This window comes from Cryptomeria japonica, chromosome 4 (assembly GCF_030272615.1).
Source record: "Cryptomeria japonica chromosome 4, Sugi_1.0, whole genome shotgun sequence".
In the NCBI taxonomy this organism is placed as follows: Eukaryota; Viridiplantae; Streptophyta; class Pinopsida; order Cupressales; family Cupressaceae; genus Cryptomeria; species Cryptomeria japonica.
The window spans coordinates 590,809,896-590,826,649 of record NC_081408.1 but is presented as its reverse complement, the minus strand read 5'-3'; positions in this window follow the sequence as shown (position 1 = coordinate 590,826,649).

Here is a 16,754-nt window from a genome sequence, read left to right as displayed (position 1 = left end):
ATCTTCTAGACTTTCATCGTCCTTCTGCTAAATTCAGAATATGTCATCACTTTTGCTGGCGCTCTTACAATATTCCTTATACTTGTCAAGGAATGTTGTCTGCATGGCTGCCCAACTATCGACGACACCTCTTCCCAGACTCATGAACTATCTGAGAGCTCCTTCCTTCAAGGTGGAAGGAAATAACTTCAGTTTATGAGCATCTGTGTTGTAGTCATAACTGCGACAGAGGACATCAAATTCAAACAGAAAGGTTTCTGGGTCCTCTGTGACCAGGCCATAAAACTTTGGAAGCAAAGAAGAGGGAATGTTTTTAAGATTATCAGTATCTCCCTGAGGAACAATAGGAAACTCAAATGTAGGAGGTAGATTATTTGCCATGTTTGGTTGCTAGAATAACAGAGCGAATGGATTTTCCTCAGGTTCGTTGTCAGCTGGGTCAAATGGTAGTTCAATAAACAGATTTTTAGGGAGGAACCTTCCCAGGGCGTCTCTTCTTCTTCTATGCATGCAATATGATGAATAGTGGCTTGAAGGATCTAGAAAATTTTACTAACAAGCTAAACTAATGCTAAAAATGGCTTCTGATAAACTCCTAGGTAGACGCCATCCCCGGCAACAGTGCCAAAAATGGTCGCGCCCATAAAAGGATATGAAAATCACAGTAAAATATTTCCTGGGAATTGGGCATTCCAACAGGTGACCAATATCTCTCTCTATAGACGTTCATTTACTTGTCAAACCAGGGGACGTATACTTTAAATGGCGCAGCAAAATATATGCACTAGGAACTTATTTTGGTCAAATCTTAACAGAAATACATACTGGAAAGAAATTCTATCTACACTACAGGAAGGTAATGCAAAGTTCTTTAACTCAACCATGATTTGATTAAAACAGAAATGATGATAACTACAACTAAAACACAGACTATGAACTGGCCTTATGCTGCAAGAACAGGTACAGTGATGGATTCCTTGTGCTGCAGAAGCAATATAAGGCTAAGTTTGTATAAAAACTTTAAAGATGAAAGTAAACTGAAGCTTAACAAGAAAGAACAACTAACTAACTAGCTACAGATACTTACTAAGTGGGCCCCCTTAGCAAGCATCTACTGATTACACAGATGCTAAACTTAGAACTTCATTGAACTTTATTCATAAAAATAGAATGACATACATTGTTTTGTTGATATGGAAACTACCAACAAACTCTGTCTCTAGTTAAACAGATTATGTCTTTCATTATCATATTGATTCTTATATGATATCTACTACTGTGATTCTATCTTACTCTATCTATCATCTCTCCTCTTTTTTCTCACAGGAGGAGAGCTTTATTTAAAAACAGAAGAGAAACTAACTAACTAACTCCATCAAAGAAAGACATGGGAGTAAAATATATCCCCAAATCAAGGAACAAACTTCATAAATGAATTTATGCGTTCAACCCGATCCAGAGAGAATTTAGTGCTCCACTCTTTCCGGATTAACTGTCATTAAAATTCTTTCCCATGGTTTTGGTCAAAGAGTCTTTGTTGGAGCTCCCTCGAAGTCGTGCAGGAAATGGACTTTACTGCAAGGCCGAGATTGGCTGCGCTTGACTCGATCATTCTTCAACAACCTGCAACAAAAGGTAACAGGCAACAGAAAAGGCATGTGGCATATACATGATATCTATTCATTAATCACACATTTAAATCTACTTCATCATTCAAAAACTGTATACGATATACCAATCATTTTAGGGAGTCAACGGGGCGATAAATGCAATCAAGTCAACACAATGAGCTGCAGGAATATAAAAGTATCTTGCTATAGGATATCCCAATAAAAGGTTTCAACAAAGTTTGAACAGCCATGAAATAACAACAGTAAAGACATTTAAAAGTTTATCATAACATCCAAATTATGAGCATATTTTAAGCTCATCAAATGTTATGATAAATGCTCATGTAAGTAGGAAATGGATAAGGGTTTAAGCATATTTGGATTTGGTTTATAAAATAAACTTAAGGAAACGGATTAGTCTTGTATCTTAGAAGTAAGCAAATCATGATTGAGTAAATGTATCTCATAATGGCTAAATGATCACGTAGCTTGCATATCATAATGAAAGGATAAATATATATGTTGCATTTGGATATGATAAAGGATTAATTGATAATAAGTGTACTAATCAAATGAGTGGATGTTATTGCTTATGGATAGGTTTAAATAATGATGTTGAGATGCCCTAGGGAATTTTTAGATGTGTCATGATAATGATGTTGTGTTTTATTTCTACTTGCGTTATGTTCTTATGTGAATTTATTATGATGGTCATATGCTGTCTTATGAACCCTTAAGACTCCATATGACCCCTTAGGTGTCGCTATGGGTCATATGGTGTCCTAAGGGGTCATATGGTGTTCTATGATCCCTTAGGACACCATATGACCCCTTAGGACTCCATATGGCATCGTTATGGGTCGTATGGTGTCCTAAAGGGTCATATGGCATTCTATGACCCCTTAGGTGTCATTAGAGGTCATATGGTGTCCTATGACCCCTTAGGACAACATATGACCCCTTAAGACACCATACAACCCATAACGACACCATGTGGTGTCCTAAGGGGTCATAGGATGCCATATGACCCCTCAGGACACCATACAACCCATAACAACACCATATGGTGTCCTAAAGGGTCTTATGGTGTTCTATGACCCCTTAGGACACTATTTGGTGTCATTATAGGTCTTATGATGTGCTAAGGGATCATATAGTGTCTTATGACCCCTTAGATGTTGTTAGGGGTCATATTGTGTTTTAAGGGTCATATAGTCTCCTATGACCCCTTACGACACCATATGATGTCGTTATGTGTCTTATGGTGTCCTATGACCCCTAGGACAACTTATGACCCCTTAGGACACCATATGGTGTCGTTAGGGGTCATATGGTGTCCTAAGAGGTCATATGGTCTCCTACGACCCCTTAGGACTCCATATGTTGTCGTTATGGGTTGTAAGGTGTCCTAAGAGGTCATATAGTGTTCCATGACCCCTTAGGACACCATTTGGTGTCATTATAGGTTGTATGGTGTGCTAAGGGGTAATATGGTGTCCTGTGATCCCTTAGGACTCCATATGACCTCTTATGTGTCGTTATGGGTCATATGGTGTCCTATGACCCCTTAGAACACATGCATGGATCCCTAGGATACCATATGACCCTAGAGAGGGAGAGAGGGGGAGTAGAGGGAGAGAGTGGGAGAGAGATACGCCTAAGAGAGGAGGAGAGTGAGATAGAGAGATATAGAGATAGAGGCTGAGAGGGAGAGACAAGAGATAAATGAGAGAAAGAGAGATGGAGAGATAGAGAGAGAGGGGGGGGAGACAAAGATAGAGAAAGGGAAAGGAAGGGGGAGAAAGAGATGGAGAGAGATAGAGGGAAATAGAGGGAAATAGAGGGAGAGATAGAGATACAGAGCGACACAAAGAAGGGGACTCTAAGAGAGAGAGAGAGAGAGAGAGAGAGAGAGAGAGATGTTAGGTCCAACTAGGAAAGCTAATATACTGAGAGGGGAGGGGTGAATCAGTACTTCAAAAATTTTCTTCAACAATAACTTTACTGTTAAGCATAAACTAAATACTGCTGATCTCATAATACATAAAGCTAAAACATAATCATAGAAATAACATTCATACACATTTCACTCTATATCACAAATATTTTGGTTACGCAGAAACTCTTTGTTAGAGAGAAAAACTACGGTGGGGATGACACCCACAACTTCACTACTACAATAATAAAGGTTGCTCGGTTAGAGCTACATGTTTAGCTATTTATGATAGCTTACCCTGTTAGGAGTATCAAGATATTTAGATCTACCTTGCTAATGGATTTTACAAACACTTTTACAAAACGCTGTACGTAGTTAAAGGCTTTACAATTTATAGACTTTGTTAGAGTCTTTTACCCTATTAAAGGTTTCTATTACAACTCAAATGATTCAATAAAATCTTTACAAATATCTGCAACTTTACATTTGAAATGTTATAGCAGACTCTATGTGCTCAATATGAAATTACCTTGCTCATAGCATACCTTGGTAATTGATAAATCAACTCGATAAACCCTTCTGTTTACTCTATCCCATAAATTGTTCTCTGAAGACTTTCTCAGTGATCTCTGAATATCTCTGTCAGTCTTAGCAGTCACAACACATGTGTTCTCTCATGATTTTCCTTTTCAACTTATCTATCACACATGTCTTACACATTTAGATCCTCAAATCATTCTGTATAAATAGATCTCTGGGATGGTGATCTGTTCATGCATCGATCATACAAACATGATTCATCGAATGAATAAACATAGAAATTATTTCATTGGATAAACTTCCTCAAAATCATACAAAATCTTGAAGTGCAATTTCCTATGTGATAACGGTTCCCTGTTCCTCGATTCTTGTAATACGTTTCCACATATGTGTCCAAGTTCATTGAATCTGGTAACACGTTTCCACTCAATTCAAATTACTCAGTATACCTTCTTTGCTGCTTGGTAGACATAGAACTTTACTCGGTAGACAGCTCGGTGTATACTTAACTCGGTGACTAGCCTTTCTTCTGTAACCGATATCCTTAGTACTTACCGACTGAATATTTCGGTAGTGTTAACCGACTAGAGTATATAGGATGACTTTGGACATAAAACTAATGACAACTTAGTAAATAGTAACAATCTCCCCTTTTGACATTAGTTTGGTATGTTTGACAAAACTCCTTTCAAAGTCATAACTCAAAATCTATATACTTACAAAATTTGACTAAAATGACAGTATATACAATTGTCAATAAATAGTAACATACTCAAATATATACTCCCTGGGTGAACTCACAATACTAGTTCCCACTTTTTGACCAACTTTGACACTTAGATGAACATTTTACAAAAAACCTTCACTTTCCGACACCTATAACTTTTAAACCGTTAAGAATTTGAAGATGATGTAAACTAGTGATTTGTAACATCTTTTTTGTAGATTCTAAATATAGTTTTTTCAAATTTTTTTGAATAAAATTTTATTGATTTTTCCATCTCCCTCAAAAGTAGTTTTTACAGCAAACAACATTTTTTAAGAGTGATGTGCATCCCGAAACGTATAACTTTTTTTCTATAAATGATAAAAAATTATCTCTTTTAAATTTTGGTTTGTAACATCAATACCCAGGGCATGCAGTTGGTTTGATAATGATATGTTGAATATTTTTTATTTTATTAAGTTTTGAAGTCCGACTAATTATAATTTAGATATAGGTGTATGTTTGAACAAGTAAATTTTTCTATATATATCAAAATTTAGTTTTATTTTTATTTTTAGATAGAAGACATCAATACCTAGTGCATAGATATTTTTCAGAATTTTTTTGAATTAGTTTACTATTTTTCCCATTGCATTGAACAAATAAGTTCATGTTCGGTGAAAAATCTACATTCATAAAAAAAAAAAAAAAAATATATTAATGAAATTAAATATATTAAAAATTATACTATTTGGAAAGCTTATAATAAGGACTAAATCCTTACAAAAACAAAACTTCTAAATGAATTCGTTTGACCCCTCAAAAGCTAATGTAAAATTGGTTTTTTTTATCAACATTTGATAGATGCAAAGGAGACTCCATTGCAAGTATGATTTAGAAGTAGAGAGGTTCTATCCAAGAAATTTTGATCTAAGAGCCTTTGATCTAACTCTCTTCAATTAATTACTTCAAATGGGACCTCTTAAAGCTTAAATCATTATATTTTCTAAAAAATGTATGATTTCAGCAAAAATCAGGATGTACCAAAAAGTGGGAACCAACTTTGTGAGTTCACCCCCCCTTAACAATATGTTGTACATAGCTTGATTTACATGCTCTGAGTTCAATGCTCTGTGTTCACTGCTCCCCCTGTCAATTTCAACTGTACATTCAGATACTCTGTATACTCAGTACACTCCCTCTTATACTCAGTATACTCCCCCTTTTTGACAAACATCAAAACTAGTTACCATTAGGTGGGGGCAACTGGTCAAAAATAGATTTATACTTTGTACTAGAGTTGGTGAGAGTGGTGGTAAGTGCATCCTTGACACTTGCCATTAAAGAATTCTGAGCTGAAATATCAGCTAAGAGTGAGATCAGACCATCTAAAGTGCTTCCCTCGGCTTGAGTGGACAAATGGGTAGCTCGGTTGATCTGCTCTTGAACTGATGATAAGTGGGGAATAAATAAGGTTTGAAGAGTCATGATATCCATCCGTATTTTGTGCTCTTCATTCCGAAGTTCCAACTATTGAGCAACAAGAGTTTGTAGCTTGGTATAGAAATTTTGAACACAATTTGGCTCGGTTGTCAATTTATTGGAGAGATCGGTGATCTCTTTTTCAATAACTTCCGTCTTATGCTTGATATCCTTAATAAATAATGAAAATGTATAGAGCTTCTGAAATAAATAAAGAATATGCTTGAGTTGAGGGGATATCTCAACAATGAATCCAACAAGCTTGACTTTACCTATAGCAATTGCTTTCTGCACTTCTTCAATCATTTTGGCAGTTAGCTCTTTGCCCTTCAATTTGCTAAGGTATTCTGATGCGTCTACTCTTGATGCTTCTAGTTGAGTGAGTAGTTCATCTAGTTGCATATGGATGGCAAAATCTTTATTCACGGTAGCTTCAGGTAGCATGTCTGTCAATAATGCTTTAACCTTCTGAAGTACACGGTTTTTCTTCTGAATAGCCATTTGTTTTTCTTGTTCTGCTTTGGCTTTACACAGTTCTCCAAATTCAATAAGTGCTTGCCCTTTTAGTTTTGAAATGTCAACATTTGGCAACACAATAGGCTTTGACAGATCCACCTTAAAACTATGCTTCTTCATTTTCTTCTCTTTGGATGATGAGACTTTCACTGGTTGAACGAGTACAGTGGCTTTGGAGGCTTGTTCTCCCTCAGTATGTTGCTCGGTAGAGGCAACACTTTTGTTGGTTCCTGTAGCCTCGGTTGAATCTTTCGGTGTTTCCTTGCTTGGGGTCTTAGTGGCAACAGTTTCAGTGCTTGCAGGTGCTTGAGAAGTCTGTTCCCCGGTGGCCTGAGAAGTAGATTCTCCTTTTGTAGACTGTTGTCCCTCTTTGCCTTGATCAATGTTCTGAGGTTTCTCGGTTGAAACTTGTTGAGTTACCGGAGGATAGGACTTGACTTGTTCCAAAACCGATTCACTTGATACTAGTTTGGCATAGGCATTTCCTTCTATCATCTCTTGTTCCTGTGCCTCAGTGTCCATGACATTCTCATCAAGTTGAATAGTTGAAGCAGGATCTTGCTCGGTGATGTCAACTATTTCCACTTCACCTTGAGGTTCAACATTCTTGATTCTGAATATTTCTTGCCATTTATCTTTAGTTTCATTCTCAACTTCAAGATAAAGGCCATTCATCATTTTCAAGGCCCTTTGCTTTACTTGAAAATTTGTATGGTAGGTCTTCAAATGATCTTTTATATCTTCTACTAACTTATCTGGAAAGAGATGTACCAAAACTCTTTCTCTAACCCATTTCTCCGAGTCCATAGCATATTGCCACCTAGTGTCAATATGTGAATACAATGTTTTAGGAAGAAATTCGGTTGCTTCCAATGAAACTACTCAGAATTTGAGAAGTGTACATACTACTACCTCTTCTATTTGTCTCTTCTCATCTTCTATTCTGGAATCATATTTTAAACATCTAAATGATCCAAATCCACCATATTGTTTCAAATTTGTACAAAAATTGTCAAACATTGTGTACATCTTCCTTCGTGCTTTTAACAATCTAAAATTTACTTACGTCTTTAGATTCTGTGTCACTTGACTCTTTATTCAAAATGAGTCTCTTGGTTGACTTCTTATAAGTTCTTGTTACCTTAGGCATTTCAACATTTTTCTACCTCTTATCGGGTGACACTACAGATGATCTAGTATTAGGGCGCTTAACTGGAGGAGTCAGTGATACCTTGGTTGTATCCTGTTTCTCCCTTTTCAAAAATTTGCCTTTTGGCAACTCGGTGCTCAGAGTAATTGCTACTTCTTGAGCTTCAGATTCTTCCTCAGTTGTAAGTTGATCACTTTTGATAGGAGTGGAGGTAGAACCTTCTCCAAATTTCTCAGTCAAAACTTTGATCATTTTAGTGGATTTTCTTGTAGCCTTCCATACTACTATGCTTATTTTTACTTTTTCTTTGACTTCTTCATAGGTACCATGCCTGATCTCGGTAGCATGCCTTGGAAGTGTTAGAAAGGCATCTATCTGTTGTTGAGAAATATCAAAATCCATCTCATAACCCATAGACGGTAAGGATTGAGTTCTGGGTTCTACTGCATTGACATAACAGTAGTCGGTGTCCACTTCAAAACATATATCATCCTTATATTTCTCCACTTACTAAGGTGGGATTCTGTACCTGTTATGCATCTTTTCTTGAAATTTGCTAAAATAATCATCCATTATCTCATTGAAATTATCACCTAGCTGATTGATAAAGTCATTTATTTGATGGGTGATTGGTCGGTGTAACTCCCAAACTATGTTACTGACTAAAGGGAAGAATTTATGAAAATAGAAAAACATGCACACTAAGAGTGACCCAAACTTTAGTGTGTTAGCCGAGTTATTCTTCTTAGGTTTCCTTATGGTGTTGAGATTTTCAAAAAGGTTTTTCAACAACACTTCACATAGATCAATCTTCATACCTTTTTTCACAATCTTGTATGCTAAATCTACAGCTTCACATGGTACACTGTTTTCCCTTTCCAATTGAAAGAAACAATAACCAATGACTCTAATTGCAAATTTTAGCTCTGCATCTGTAACATTATTCAATTTAAGACCTCTACAATCAGACTCAACTCCGGTTAAAGTTATCAATTCCTTTTGTGAAATCATCTTTTGTGCTCGGGCATGGTCGAATATAGGGTATCCGGTTATTAAGTGAATGATCTCCTTGGTGATTTTGAATGGTTGCTCCTCTAACCACATAAAGTCATCATGAACTCTACTCAAGAAAAATTTGACCCATTGGGGTTTGAAAACTCGAGGGTAGGTTAGGGCTTCAGTCAATCCCTTGACTTTGATATGCTCATACTTGCTATCCAGGTTTCCATCGGTGCATAACTCATCATACATGTCCTTGATTTCGGTATGACCTAGCTCTTCAACATGGCACTTAGTGTAAAATCTAACATCCTCAACCAATAGAACCCTATCCGGAATAAGAGAAAATGCAGTTTTATTGTCGGGTTCAGATGCTACTTTGGGAGGTAAGGAATACTTCAATGAGGGCTTCTCAATAGTCTCAACTACAACAGGTTTCTACAACTTCAGAGCCATTTCAAACTTGGATTTTTACTAATGAAAGAGCTTAGGGTTTTAACTAACCAGAAAATGCTTTCGACTTAGTAAATATAATGCAGATATTCACAACTGATATTGATCGGTTAACTGGCTTGAAAATGCGTTGAGATTGTTGTATAAATACCTTGAAATTCGCTTGGGAGATGTTTTGATCGCCTTTGAATCACTTAGCTCTTCTTTTTGAAAACTGGTAAGTGTAAAATGACCACGCAAAGAACTTTAAGTACACATTTTACCTTATCGGGCTTCGTGCAGTTAGGTAATAAAACATTAAATGCACTTGGTTCCACTAAACCGATTAACTTCCTTTTATGCTTTTATCGACTAGACAGGTTTCCTGCACTTACCGACTTCTCTGGTGCTTCAAAAGGCTAGATAGAATTTCAAACTTGCTATTGCATCTTAGCTATGCAGATCTTGAAATTAAGTACATGATTAAATAGGAACTGTTAAGATCTAACCTTGAGAGAATGCAGTCCCTTTATACCTTTACTGATTAATTCGAGGTAGATGCACCTAACTCGGTAGTTAAGGTTCTTTCTTCATTAGTTGACCCATTTTCCTTCTTTTTCCAAATTTTCTATAATTTGCTTCTTATTTCCTCAGTATCTCCTCTGGGTTGATCTCTACAATCTTTAGCCAAGTGTCCAACTTTGTGACAATGAAAACATGCCATGCCAGGATTTCTCCATGATCTCTGGTTGTTCATTCCAAACCTTATCATGCAATTGGCACTTATATGTCCATATCTTCCACAACATTCACACCATATCCTTGTATTGTAATCCCATGGTACTACAGTATATTGTCGGTTAAGATCTCTGTGAGTTCGGTAGCTCTTAGTATTTGCTTGGTGTAAGGACCACATATAGCTTTTTTGCTTAAGCCAACACTTCTCTGTATTGTGTCCATATCTATTGCAGTTTTTGCAAAACCCCTTGAATTTTTCCTTCTGATAATTGCTAATAGACTTTGTCCTACATTGATTAGATGTGTGACCATACTTATTGCAATTGTAACAATAACCATCAGACCTAGTGACATTCGGTTGCTTACCTTTTCGGATTTGGCACATGTTGGCAGTATGTCCTTGTTTTCACAGTAGTTGCAAATAGGCTTCTTTCCTTTGATGTTCTTCTTGTTTCCAACTTGCTTTGATGATTCTCCTCTCTCGGTGGTGTTGATCCCTTTCTCGGTAGAGTTCTTTCCCTTGTAACCGAGTCCTGCATCTTTGTTGGGTCTTCTTATATTTAGTTGCTCATCCAACATCCTTGATGCTTCATAACTTTTCTTCAATGTTTCTTTAGATTTCCTTTCTGCTTCAAGTTCATCGGTCAATCTTGATAATTCAAGTTTCAATGCTTGATTCTCATTTTCTTTTAGATTTTCTTCATGATGTGCGTAACCCAATTGATTAGATAGATTATGTTGAATTCCAATCATCTTTGTGATTTCATCATTCTTTTCCGACACTAATGCTTATAGATGTTGTTTTTCCCTTTCTATGTCTCTTATGTTATCCTCAGCTGTTCTCAATGCATCAAGATTTTCAGTCATCTGTGTGCTGAAATATTCATGTTCTCTTTTCATTGCTTTTAGCTGTTCATTAAGTGCTTTGTTCTTTTCTTTCAATTCTTCAATCATTTCTTCAGTCTCTTCTGATATGCTCTTCTTAGATGATGTCTCAATTTGTTCCACCAGCTCTTGTGAGTCCTGTAAATCATCAGACAATCTTCTTCTGACTTTCAGTGATCTTTGCATTTGTCTCTGCATGTCTGCAATCACTTGATTAGCATGATCCAATTCTTCTTGAATATTCACAATTCTCCGAGATTGTTGTAGCCTTCCATTGATAGGATCTTTCTCTTTAGGTTGTTAAACCCTTTTCCAAGAGTAGAGCTCTGATACCAATTGTTAGGTCCAACTAGGAAAGCTAATGTTCTGAGAGGGGAGGGGTGAATCAGTACTTCAAAAATTTTCTTCAACAATAACTTTACTACTAAGAATAAACTAAATACTGCTGATCTCATAATACATAAAGCTAAAACATAATCATAGAAATAAAATTCATACACATTTCACTCCATAACACAAATATTTTGGTTACACAGAAACTCTTTGTTAGAGAGAAAAACTGTGGTGGGGATGGCACCCACAACTTTACTATTGCAATAATAAAGGTTGCTCGGTTAGAGCTACATGTTTAGCTATTTCTGATAGCTTACCCTGTTAGGAGTATCAAGATCTTTAGATCTACCTTGCTAAAGGATTTTACAAACACTTTTACAAAATGCTGTACCTGGTTAAAGGCTTTACAATTTATAGACTTTGTTAGAGTCTTTTACCCTGTTAAAGGTTTATATTACAACTCAAATGATTTAATAAAATCTTTACAAATATCTGCAACTTTACATCTGAAATGTTATAGCAGACTCTATGTGCTCAATATGAAATTACCTTGCTCATAGCATACCTCGGTAATTGATAAATCAACTCGGTAAACCCTTCTGTTTACTCTATCCCATAAACTGTTCTCTGAAGACTTTCTCGGTGACCTCTAAAGATCTCTGTCAGTCTTAGCAGTCACAACACATTGTGTTCTCTCATGATTTTCCTTTTCAACTTATCTATCGCATATGTCTTACACATTTAGATCCTCAAATCATTCTATATAAATAGATCTCTAGGACGGTGATCTGTTCATGCATCAATCATACAAACATGATTCATCAAATGAATAAACATAGAAATTATTTCATTGGATAAACTTCCTCAAAATCATACAAAATCTTGAAGTGCAATTTCCTATGTGATAATGGTTCCCTGTTCCTCGATTCTTGTAACACGTTTCTACATATGTGTCTAGGTTCATTGAATCTGGTAACACGTTTCCACTCAGTTCAGATTACTCGGTATACCTTCTTTGCTGCTCGACAGACATAGAACTTTACTCGGTAGACAACTCGGTGTATACTTAACTCAGTGACTAGCCTTTCTTCTGTAATCGATATCCTTAGTACTTACCGACTGAATATTTTGGTAGTATTAACCGACTAGAGTATATAGGATGACTTTGGACATAAAACTAATGACAACTTAGTAAATAGTAACACGAGAGAGAGAGAGAGAGAGAGAGAGAGAGAGAGAGAGAGAGAGAGAGAGAGAGAGAGAGAGAGACCTAAGAGTTGGAGGGAGGGAAGGTGAGAGAGAGAAAGAGAGAGTGAGAGATAGAGAGAGTATGAGTGAGAGGGAGGAAGGGATGGAAGGAGAGTACAAGAGACTAGAGAGAGAGAGAGTTGTGAAGAGAGGGAGAGAGTAACAAAGAGAGGTAATGAGAAAGGGAGATAGGGAGGGGGAGGAGATAGGGAGAGAATGAGATAGAGATACACCAGAGAGAAGGAGAGAGTGAGATAGAGAGAAATAGGATGAGAGAGAGAGACTTCAGAGATATAGAATGGGGGAGAGAGAGAGAGAGTTAAGTGAAAAATAGAAAGGGAGGGCGGAAGGTAGGGAGAGAGTGGGAAAGAGATATACTTGACAAAGGAGGCGAGTGAGATAGAGAGATAGAGGCAGAGAGGGACAGAGACAAGAGAGAGAGAGAGAGAAATAAATACTTGAAAAAGGAAGAGAAAGGGAGGGGGAGGGAGAGAATGAGAGAGAGACACTAATGAGAAGGGGAGAGAGTGAGAGATAGAGATATTCGAGAGAGGGAGAGAAAGAGAGGGATAGATGAAAGAGAGAAAGAGGGTGAGAAAGAGAGGGAGAGATACCCGAAAGAGGGAAGAAAGTAGAGAGGGAGAGATACCTGAGAGAGGGAAGAAAGTAGAGAGGGAGATGCCTAAGAGGCAAAAAGGTAGGGGTTAAGGAAGGGAGAGGGGGAATCTAGGGAAGAGACAAGAGAGATAATGCTGATATGAGCATGTTGATTACTGAAATTTGACTATGTTTGAAATTTATAAGAATACTCAAAAAACTAGAATCTACATTATAACTCTTAGAGATCTGGAACCACTCTCAAACATCTTGATAGTATATACATAAAATATAACTTAAAGTATAAGAAAGATAAAAGACAAAGAGAAATGTCACTTATATACTTAAATATCACTTAAATGTTATATTTTATGTATATATCCTACCAAAAAACCTAATGGAATGCTAAATGAATTGCATTTTATTGACAGACAAACGTGTACGTAGTTTACAAACTAAAACCACGTACATGGTTTTTAGTTTCTAAACCACGTATGGGGTTTTAGTTTGTAAACCGCATACGCAGTTAGTATACTTTAAATCCTGTACGCGGTTTATCTTTAGTTAGGCTTGACAAAATGAGCCTAAATGCATATGGGGTTCTTTAAATTTGAAATACCCTGTGCGCGTTTTGTTGTTTTTCATGTTTTTTTTGGGTGTGTCCTCTTTTCTGACCACCATCTTTATGCACTTACCTGAGAATTTAATCAAGTTGCTAATTAATTCAATTAAATTAGGAAGGGGGATTAATTAAATAATTGCTTATTTAATTAATTTCCTTTAGACCATTTTTAGGTGTATACAATGATGACGAGGATTCATCTTTCTCCTCTCATGGTAATCATTCAAATGGTGATGATTCTCCTCCAGATTCTCCTCATTCTCCAACTACTGGGCCTCTTTGGGCTCGTCAAACATTGGAGTCAGCAGGTGATTGGGTTGGTGATCCTTCAGATGAGAGAAGAACAAGGTCTCAATTTGAGCATGCTCCACATCTCTTATTTGCTACAGTTGCAGATCCACAATCCTTTTGAGAAGATTCAGGTGTTCACGAGTGGGATGCTTCTATTCAAGAGGAGTTCAATTCCTTGGAGAGGCACCATACTTGGGATTTAGTCCCTCTTCCTAAGGGAAGGAAACTTGTTTGGTGCAAGTGGATTTACCGAACAAAATCTGCTGCAGATGGCTCGATTGATAAGTATAAGGCTTGCTTGGTCGCCAAAGGATTCTCCCAGGTTGTTGGGATTGACTACTCTGAGACTTTTGCGCTAGTTGCCAAGATGAATTCCATCCAACTTGTCCTTGCTATTGTTGCAACCCATTGTTGGGAAGTTCATCAAATGGATGTGAAGAGTTCTTTTCTTCATGGTGACCTTCAGGAGGAGATATATATGGAGCATCCATAGGGGTTTGTCCAAGATCCTTCACTTGTTTGTTGCCTTCAGAAGTCTCTCTATGGCCTCAAATAGGCCCCTCATGCCTGGTATGCCAAGATAAACTCCTTCCTTCTGTTAGTTGGGTTCACTCGGTGCCATTCTTATCCAAACATCTACATTTTGCAGTAGGATGATACTCTCACCTTCCTTTTTCTCTATGTTGATGACTTGTTGATCACTAGGAGTCACTCATTCCATATCAAGGCAGTCAAAACTGCCGTTCATGATCATTTCTTGATGTCTGACTTAGGCCTACTCCATTACTTCTTAGCGATTGAGATCACTCAGTTGCCTTCTGGTATCTTCATTGGACAACCTAAGTACACTCTTGACATGCTCTCAAGATTTCGCATGGTTGACTGTAAGCCTGGACCAACTCCATTTCCGTCAGGAGTTAAACTTGAGGCTTCTTGTTCTTCACCCTTGGTGGATGCTACCTTGTATCGTCAATTAGTTGGAAGCCTCATATATTTGACTCACACGAGGCCTGATATTTCATATGCAGTGGGCCTGGTCTCCAGGTTTATGCAGGAGCCACATGAGCTGCATTGGAAAGTAGCTAAGCAGATTCTTCACTATGTACAAGAAACTCACAGTTATGGGATTCATTATACAATGGGCGTGGATATTGATTTGGTGGGATGTATAGATTCAAATTGGGAAGGTGATTCTTAGGATCGCAAGTCCACTTTAGGGTATGGCTTCTCTCTTGGTTTTGGTCTAGTTTCTTGGTCGAGAAAGAAACAACTACTATTTCTCTTTCATCTACTGAGGCTGAGTATCGAGGAGCAGTTAATGCTTCTACTAAGGCTATTTGGATTCAAAATATTCTCATTGAGTTTGACATTTCCTTTCGAAAGCCTACAATCATCTTTTGTGACAACCAGAGTGCTATTCAAATTTCTCGCAATCTGGTCCATCATCAACGGACCAAGCACATTGAGATTCACATGCACTAAATTTGGGAGCTGATTCATGAGCAGGTTCTTGATCTTCAGTACTATCCGACATTAGATCAAACTACAAACATCTTCACCAAACCCTTCACTAAGAGAAAGTTCATTCATTTGAGAGCTTTGCTTGAGGTGCGGCAGGTGTTCTCTTTTGTTGGGAGGCTTCTTAGTTCCTTTTTTTTTTCTCTCTCCCTCTCTCTATTCTGGGGGGGGTTGTACTCTCCTTTTTTGGGGGGAGCTTCTTCTTTGTTGGGGGGGAGGACTATGTACATGGGTACTTCACCAGGCTTCATTTGTCGGGACCCATGTTTTCATCCACCTAAGCTATGCTTATAGGGGGGTGTTAGTGTAGGTTTTTATTTTCCTAGTTGGGTTTATTATTTCCCTTTTTTCCTAGGTTTTTCCTACAGTTTAATTAAGCTTGCTTAGGTTAATAAAGCATGTTTACTTAAGACAAGTGGGTATTGAGGTGTCGACATGCTATGAGGAGGGGCATTTACTATGTTTAGACCATCATGGTGGTCTCTCCTCATTGGCCGATATTGCCACCTCCACCCCTCACTTGAGTCTATATAAACATGCTACCTTGCTTGTATTTTCATATTGGAAATTGGGAGATTTCTCTTGATGCTATTCTGCTGTTGAGTATTCACATCAAGTTTCTCTAGTATTGTTATTCTGTCCATTTTATTTTCAATATTTTGTTCTAACTCTTTCAATTTGATTCTGGTTTAAATTTTTTTTCTCAGATTTTAACAAAGATTTCCTATCTTTAATAAGTGCTTATGTGTATAATGTGGTATAAAATGTATATTTGACTTCTTGATTACATGTAACTAGATATTAAAAGAGTGATTGCCATGCTTGAATGATGTGAGTTATTGTGAATTTTGTTCATAAATGCTAATTTGGTGATATAAATTATAGTTTTGTCTCGCAAATGTGGTTAAATGAAGCTCTCTTAAAGGTTATTTTAATGATTTAGCATGCTCAATGTAACTAGTAAGAATTTTGTGACTTGATTTATCTATTTTATAATGTATTTATATTGAATAAATAAGGCATAGGAAGGAAACTTTGGTTGTCATTATTTTGCCTTGAGCTAGGAAATATTTGGATTAGGAAGTTCTATTAATTGATAAATCCTTAAATGCGAAAGGTTAGGTGTATTGTTGGTAATTGTCCTAAAGGAA